Source organism: Pinus tabuliformis, chromosome J (assembly GCF_031772625.1).
Source record: "Pinus tabuliformis cultivar Carrire ecotype Pingquan chromosome J, CPIR1, whole genome shotgun sequence".
In the NCBI taxonomy this organism is placed as follows: Eukaryota; Viridiplantae; Streptophyta; class Pinopsida; order Pinales; family Pinaceae; genus Pinus; species Pinus tabuliformis.
In genome coordinates, this window is record NC_142295.1 from 41,263,999 (window position 1) to 41,272,265 (window position 8,267).

Here is an 8,267-nt window from a genome sequence, read left to right on the forward strand (position 1 = left end):
CATCTAAATATTCAGAAGAAAAATATTCAATAGATGGAATTGGAAAATTCTCTTCATGATCATCAATCATTGGAGACTCATACAATCTCAAGTTTTCCACATTCACAATAGAATAAATTTGCATATAAAGTGGCAAATATAATCTGGAAGCTTCGTTACCAATATTCTACAAAATTTTGAAAGGGCCATATCTGATTGGCTTGAGCTTTTTACCTTCACCTTGAAGTCATTCCTTGCTGATGTACAACAAAACTTGATCTCCCACATGAAAATCATGATGAACTCGATGCTTGTCATGAATTTCTTTGTACTTGGCTTTTCTTTTCTCAAGATGCTCCTGTACTCGTTGATGCACTAGTTGGATTTGTCAAATGAAATTCTTCGCTTTGTCCACATCACTATGTCCATCTACTGCAATATATTTACCAAAGATGAAATACACATGAAACTTTGGAAAATAACCTAAACAATATTCAAATGGAGGTACTTGCATATATGAGTGCTTGGCACAATTGTAGGCATGTTAGATGTAATGAAAATGCTCATCCAAAATTTTAGGATGCTTACCACAATATCCATGAATGAGATGCATTTTTTACAATATGTAATAAATTTGACTCTCAAATTCCTATACAAATTGACTTAACAATAAGAGAGAATAGCATAACATGCCAAAGAAAACATTGTTGAATATAAGTGATTTATTCATAAAATCAATTTTAGAAAATACCCAGTTGTGGGGACATGTAACATGTGAAATACAAAATAAATGCAGTATTTAGCTAGAAAAATAGTCCAACCATTTCTTACCCAACCAGGCTAGGGAGTTTTATTTCTGCATTTCGCTTTCTTTTGGAGCTGCTTCAGGGATGGTTATGGTGTGCCTCACATGTTATTTTTCCTTCTCTTTCTCAAGTGATTTCATGACCTGTTTTTCCTTCTTTGGATGAATATGTGGATGCAACTTCCAACACTTTTCAATCCAATGCCCACTTATATTGCAATGAGTACAAAAGTTTTTGTGAACATTTCTTGGAAAAATTGTCTTTGAACTTGGAAAAGGATATTCCTTCCTAATCTCAATTCTAATCAACATATTCACTTTCTCGGCCATTCTTTTCCCTTTTTGGCATTTGGCTACACAATGGTTAGGTGCATGACAAAAAGTACAAGGAAATATGTTCCACAAAATTTTATTCAAATCATCATGTTGCTTATAGTCAATAAACGACTCTTGAATAGTCAGGACGTTTATACCTTTTATGATTGTCCTTTTGATTATGAGTCTAGCGAGGAGAAATTAACTTGGTTCTTCCTTTGAAGCACTCATCTCTCTTTGGATATGTTTTTCCATCAACATCATCATCATGATATGATACTCCTTCAACTTGCAAGAATTATTTCTTCATGAATTCCACACTTGAATAATTCCTTGACCTTGCAATTTTGGAGCTTTCTCCAACTTCTTCTTGAACATGTCCCAATCCTTCATGTCGAGTTTTTGTTCTCACCTCAATCGATTTAATGATATCGTGACTATGAATTCTAAGACCCTTGCCATTGTATCCCATTTTGGTCAATGATTTGGTATCAATACCCTTGGTATGTTTCTCAAACGATGCAAAAGAAGAATTATCATAGTTAAGAGAATGAATTGAACATGAAGTATAGTTTACCTCCTTTTCTGATTGTGACTCTTGGTCCTCTTCTTGAAGCTTAGCCATCTCCTCCTCCTTCTCTTTTGTAAACAAAGTGGTAGATGAAGATTCAAGAAAACCACTCTTGTGATTTAACATATAAGAAGTGTTCTTCAACTAATAAAGGGTACAAACATTAGTCATTCCATGACCACAAACTTGTCGAGTCTTGTGGGAAGCTTTGGTAGCTGAACATTCCCTAGTTTTCTCTTTAATGAAATTCTGCAACATCAGGCACAACTTCTTCTTCTCATCCTTTGTTGATTCGAGCAATCTTGTTAGTTCTATGTTCTCCACTTGAAGAGAGGAATTCATCTCTTCCAATTCTAGGAGCCTTGTTTGCTGCAAACTTTCGCCCATGCATGCAATCTAGTTAGGAATTGGATCTGATACTAGTGATCTAAAAATTGATCGTCCTCTAACACTTTGCAAGTTGTGAAAATTTTTGGTCTTCAAAAGTTAACTTAGTTCATAACTTGTTCAACTATGAATAGTTAACTTTTAACAAACTTAAAGATGAAACAAAATCATATGTAATCCAACATAGTAAAAATGAAGAAAGGAACAACCATACGATAACGAATTTCATCCAGTGTGGACTATGTCTCTGAGCCCTACTCCAATGGCTAGGCCGCTTTATTTATCTCAGTAACCAAAAGAGTACATTACAAATCTTTGACTCATAGAGAAAATTACCTCCTTTTAGAGTGACATTGTTTCTCCTTCAAAGAAACATTCTCCTTCAAAGAACTCTCACTCACAAGTTGACTCACTTTAGTAAATAAATGATGGTGCTAAAAGAAAATGACTCTCTCACTGAATGTGGAAACAGGTCCTCGTACTCATTCTAAGATCAAGAAGCACAAATCCAATTACTTCATAATGAAGTTTTGAAATGGTATTTTCCCACAAGCATACTAAGAATAGACTGAAAATGGATACTCTAATGAAAAAATAGGTGATGCAGATGCGTCTAGAAGGCTCAAAAACTCCTATATAGGCTCTTTCCATGCTCAACAAGATCTCCATATGGCCTCAAAGAAGCCAAAAATAGAATCTATCTTCAACACAAAAGAAATTGGCTCTGTAAATTCTTCAACATACAATGCTCAAATCATAAAAATAATGATGTCATTATGTACAAAACACCTGAAAACCCCTTTGTAGGCTCTTCTTGGGCTCAAAAAGGCTCAAAAATGGCCACGATAGGCCTCCTGGTTCATTTCTCTACTATCTGTCCTACAAAAATGACAAAACTGGCTAACTAGGCAACAAACACATCCTTTAGCTAGTCCACCAGGTGACAATTTCACTCGGGAACGACACTGATTCCACGACCAATGGTGTAAATTTTTAGATGAATAAATGCACCAATAAGTCTTAGGTGTTGAATCTTTAACTCCTGGTGTCAGTTATATGGTATGACAAATGGCCAGGGGTGCGGACCAGAGGCCAGGCACCCATAAGCACTCTGCCCCTGGTCGCATTATGTGTCATGTGGCCTAGGGTTGGGACACATGCACACACTCAGCCTCTAAGATCTCCACCTCAAGCTCCACCCAATGTTACATGTGGTATTATGGGACTGAGGATTGGGCTAACTGCCCTCCCCCTCCACCTCGTCATTGGTCGTGTGTAATGCCATAAGACCCAGGGTTGGGGCCATGTGCCCCACCCCCTCTACCACACGTTCGGTCACATAATGTCTATGAAACATTAGACTAATGCCATGTGCCCCACCCCCTCTGCCACACATTTGGTCATGTCATGTTTGAGAAACCTGGGGATGGGGCCAGGTGCCCCACCCCCTTCCCCCAACACGCCAACAACATGATTTTAAATATAATCGTCGAGCATAATATAACATGAAATAATGTTGTGGTATGGTGGTAAGCCATTGATTTTTTCAATTGAAGGTCGTGGCGTTGACCCCTGTCGGGGTTGGTCAATCCCCAAACAATTTTTTACATAAAAACTGAGGGCCACGTGGTGCCTCCTAATTGGGCCACCTCAAAACACAACAACCAATCATAACTCGCTAAATATCCTCATACAACTGGGCCACATGTCAGCACGTGATTCACCCATTTTTCTACCACACTGACTAGTCACCTAATGACATCATCGCCATGTCACATGTACGGCCTGCTCAGTCAATAGCCTAGTCAACCGTGCAAGCTCACTTTTTAGTTATTTTCCAAAAACTTTAGAACATGATAACTTTCGCATACGGTGTCGGATTAAGGTGATTCAAGCGTTGTTGGAATCAGAACGATGAGATCTATGATTTAGCACTAGTTTCGAGCAATTTATAGCACTTTGATTTTTGAGCATATTTTTTATCCCCTAGATCAGGTACTTCAGCTTACAGTGTTTGTTCCCCTTTCATGCACATATCAAACACGAGACAATGTGGTTAGATGTCAAAAAAATTGCCAAATAAATGCAACACTCAAGTGGGTATCCCTGATTCACCCATTAAATAAACCCTAATATCAATGGAAGGGGGATCCAATATTTTAGGCTTCTTGATTTTCTAAATAAATATACTAGCATTTGCACCACATGTTGCAAAGGAAACGCCGTAAGGCAATGGCATAAGAAACATTAGTGATTTTGTTTCTTTATTGGTGTTTTTTTTGGTCATATGTTATGCTTTAGGGAGATTCCAACCAAAATATGTTCAAAGTGAAGGTAATGCACAACACTTCACTCGAAAAGATTTATGAAAATGCTCTTCATTAAGATTCTGGAATCTTTATAAGTAAATGTTTTAAATCAAACATTTCATAACAAAGTAATCTCATATCACCTTAATTCACAATGCAATGGAATGAAATTGGTCTAATTTTATGAGGAAAGCTTAATAGAAAGACTTTAGTAGTAAGAGGAACATTAATAAACTCCCTCATCATTTGTTATATAATGTTGTTAATTTAGCTACTTGTTGCTTCTTATCCTTATTTTAGTCATGTAATATGTCCAAACTATAAAATAATGGTATTATTTATTCTCTTTGGACCATTGTATCATGCTAGTGCCATCAATAAATTTCAATTTTCAAAATAAGGTTTCCTTGTTCCGATAAAAAAAATGTTAGATGTAATACCTATCTATTGAATTTCTCTAGCTTTTATTCCCAAGAAATTCTATTAAAGATTCAAAAACATTTTTTTAATTTCTCTGGCACAAAAATAAATGTTTGAGCTTAAAAAAATATTGTACTTGACACAAAGCTCTTCTTTTTGCAAAAATGATGAACTCACAATCGCAACAGAATCTAGTTCGAATAATTGAGGAAGAAGACAATTCTATACTTGTAATGGAAAACTTGTTAAAAGATCAAAAATAAAATAACCAGTTGCTAGATGTGGACAAACATACAAGTGGAAGAGAATTGCCTAAGTAAATAGATCATCAACGACACTATGCGAGTTATCAATTTAGGGCTTGAATAAATTATTTATGAAACTTGTGAAATTCGAGAGAATCAGGGTATTATTGTTGAGCTTGATGACAATGTATCGAGTTGTTGTAGAGACATTTAAACAATTGAAAGAACAAAAGAAATTGCATTCATCTTTGAACAAGTTAGACTTTGTTTGGATGATATAAAATAAATGTCTTAACTACCCATATTGTGTAGTAGCGTGCTAGAGCCTTGTGCCCTGAAGGATGTAGATTTTACCTTGGGTGCCAATATTTAGAATGAGGGGAAATGCTTGGAGGTTTTCCCCAAAATATGTTGTTTTATTAAAAAAAATGACAACTAAATTCATAGTCTTCATAGATAGGAGAAGTTGGATCATTGGAGGTAATTGCACTTATATTAGATTTCCAAAACTATAGGTTTCAATTTTGTCTTTCATATTAGAGTAATCACATAATTAGTTCCCTTGATTCCCTGTGTCACTGCTTAACTTGAGTTTTAAGTTATTTTAACATCAGTAATCATTCATTTGTGTGCAGATTGGATTTTGTTTTGACATAGTCAATTGAGTTAAACTAAGATTAAATGTACCTAGCCTAACCTAACCGAAAATTTAAAAAAAAAAAAAGGCTTACTAAGTGCGGCTATTGAACTGGATGGTGACAAGAGAATGAGGTCATAATACTTTGAAAAGATTGGGCATCATAATCATTGCATCTTTGGATCACACCTTATTGTGAAACCATTCCATCATTGCAATCGTTTAACCCACAGATTTGAAAGAACATTGTTCCCTTTTATCAAAAGGGATCTAACAAATATCTCCATTTGTAAAATATTATGATTCTAAATATTTATGGAGGGGGAGTACCAACAGTCAAAACAAAATGTACATATCCGTTTTTGTATAATCAAAACAAAATATATAAATTTGTCATTTTTTATATAGATAATTGATTGTATATTTTATATATAACAATTAAATTGGGTGGAGTAGGTCTAAAATTGTTTTAGTCTGGCAGTTTCTTTTTCTCAGATGTAAAGAAATAGGTTGACTGTCCAAAATCTTCTCGGATGTAAGAAATAAATTCAAAATTCAAAATCCAAGCACATCCAGTAAAAATGAAAAATGAAAAACTACCATTTACAAATCTCTAACAAATAATTAAATATTAAAATTTGCAATTAACATAAATTCAATAGTTTTAATTATAAAAAAAATTAAAACATCATAAAAATAATCCGAAAATCCAATAAAGACTATAAAAACTGAAACCCAATTCAACCAACCTATTATCTAGAAATTTATGAAAAGCAGCTTGAAAATTATTACTATCAGATTGAGGAGAAGTGTTTGTTTGCATCACCATCCCATAAAAACTAAATATGTGCAGCTTTCAATAAAGAATACAAGTGAAGGTTTGTACTCAATCTGAAAAATTAGGCAGACAACATAATTGATTTCAGGAGATTACCTCTAATGTATAATCAATAACATATAGAAATGTTTAAAAAATCTATAAATGTCTTTCATTTCCATGATGCAATACATGTTCAAATAAACACCATATTATATGAATAGAAAACATGGGTACCTGCTAGCCCTTCCATCTGGCCTTATTGTTTCTGTTATATGGCTATACTTGCATGTAACAGTGAGAGACATTTCAATCAGGACCTTATCAGAGTTTGGAATGCTGATAAACTTCTCTGCCATTTTCTTTGGGATCCCATTTGCAGAATGTTGTCTGTCACCCCCTCCCCCATGATGTCTGAGTACAGAGACTCCGAAGATCTCTACACGATTATTTCTGCTTACTCCACTTCAACAAACTGTAGACCAGTAGAAAAAGAGAAATCAATGGTGCAATCTATGAACAGCGGTGGGAAGATGAGTTGGGCTGGTGCAAAAAGTCCATCATTGCAAGAGGATGATCAAGGTCCATTCTCAACAAAGAAGAGTTGAAGAGTTTCCATGATGAAAAAATACATGTATGGACTGAAAGGGCTAGGAGGAGTAAAATGAATTGTATGCTCAATACCCTAAAGTCTCTATTACCTGAGGGTCTCAAATCAAAGGTAGTACTTGATGATTGTTTTCTGGAATAATAGTTCAAGACACTAATATAGGCCATGAGCTAAGCAAATGAGTTTAAAATAGATTTTCATGACTGTACAGACGTGCTAGATTCAGATTGCAGAATTGATAGATTCTTATCAAAGCTGATGTTCTAGATGTTCTAGACACTGAATTGCTGAAGTATTTCTTTCTCAAGTGGACAAAGGAAGAATTTTTGATAAGGCCATTGATTATATCAAGACCCTCCAAACTGCCTTGAAAGATTTGCAAGCCCAACAATCAGAATGTCTGAAAATTCTCTTGGTATTCACATCCTTTCTTCAGTTCCAGTAACATCATCACATCCAGGTCTATAGATTCTTGGATCCAAACTTTTGGGTGGCCAGGCTTTCATCACAATATGGGCCCCTGAGAAGACTGGTTTTCTGCCCAAATTATTTTCTATCATGGATGCCAATCAACTGGAGATTGTAAATTGCACCATAAACGCTGTTGGATCCAACATGGTGTATACCCTTTATGCTAAGGTAAGTAACAGTTCTGAACTTAACCATGGAAATACTTTACTGTCCTTTTACCAGCTATGATATTTGATACATTCTAGGAGCTATGTATACTGATAGTGTTATTTTCCAGAAATTCCTAATCGGATTTTCTCTGTTATATATAGAACTACATCCTGAAGTGTGCTTTCTTTGATTTTTTTTAGTCAAAAAACAATAACCAGCAAGTCAGAGCCAAGGACTTGAGCTGTACGATAGATGAACTTAATACCACCATAGCTGGTCCTAAAGAACATACCTTAGAAAAGGCTGGCAACAGATAATCTCTGTGGATATCCCAACCAGTGGACTTCTGCTCTAAGAGCGATGATTTGTTTTTTTTCTTTCATTTGTGCAATTTCTCTGCAAAATATATCCATTCCCAGGCTGGGATGCATACCTCAAACTACTTTTGACATTCGTTGCAGTTTTATGACACTTTGTGGTTGGGATGCATACCGATAAACTATAACCATTCCAAGGATGTGATGCATACTTCAAACTTCTGAAATTTGTTT

General features: G+C 35.3%; 1 pseudogene; it reads left to right on the top strand.

Annotated features, from left to right (window-relative positions):
- Positions 1 to 6,868: 6,868 nt before the first annotated feature.
- On the top strand, positions 6,869 to 8,033 carry LOC149225378 (transcription factor ABORTED MICROSPORES-like; annotated as a pseudogene).
- Positions 8,034 to 8,267: the final 234 nt, after the last annotated feature.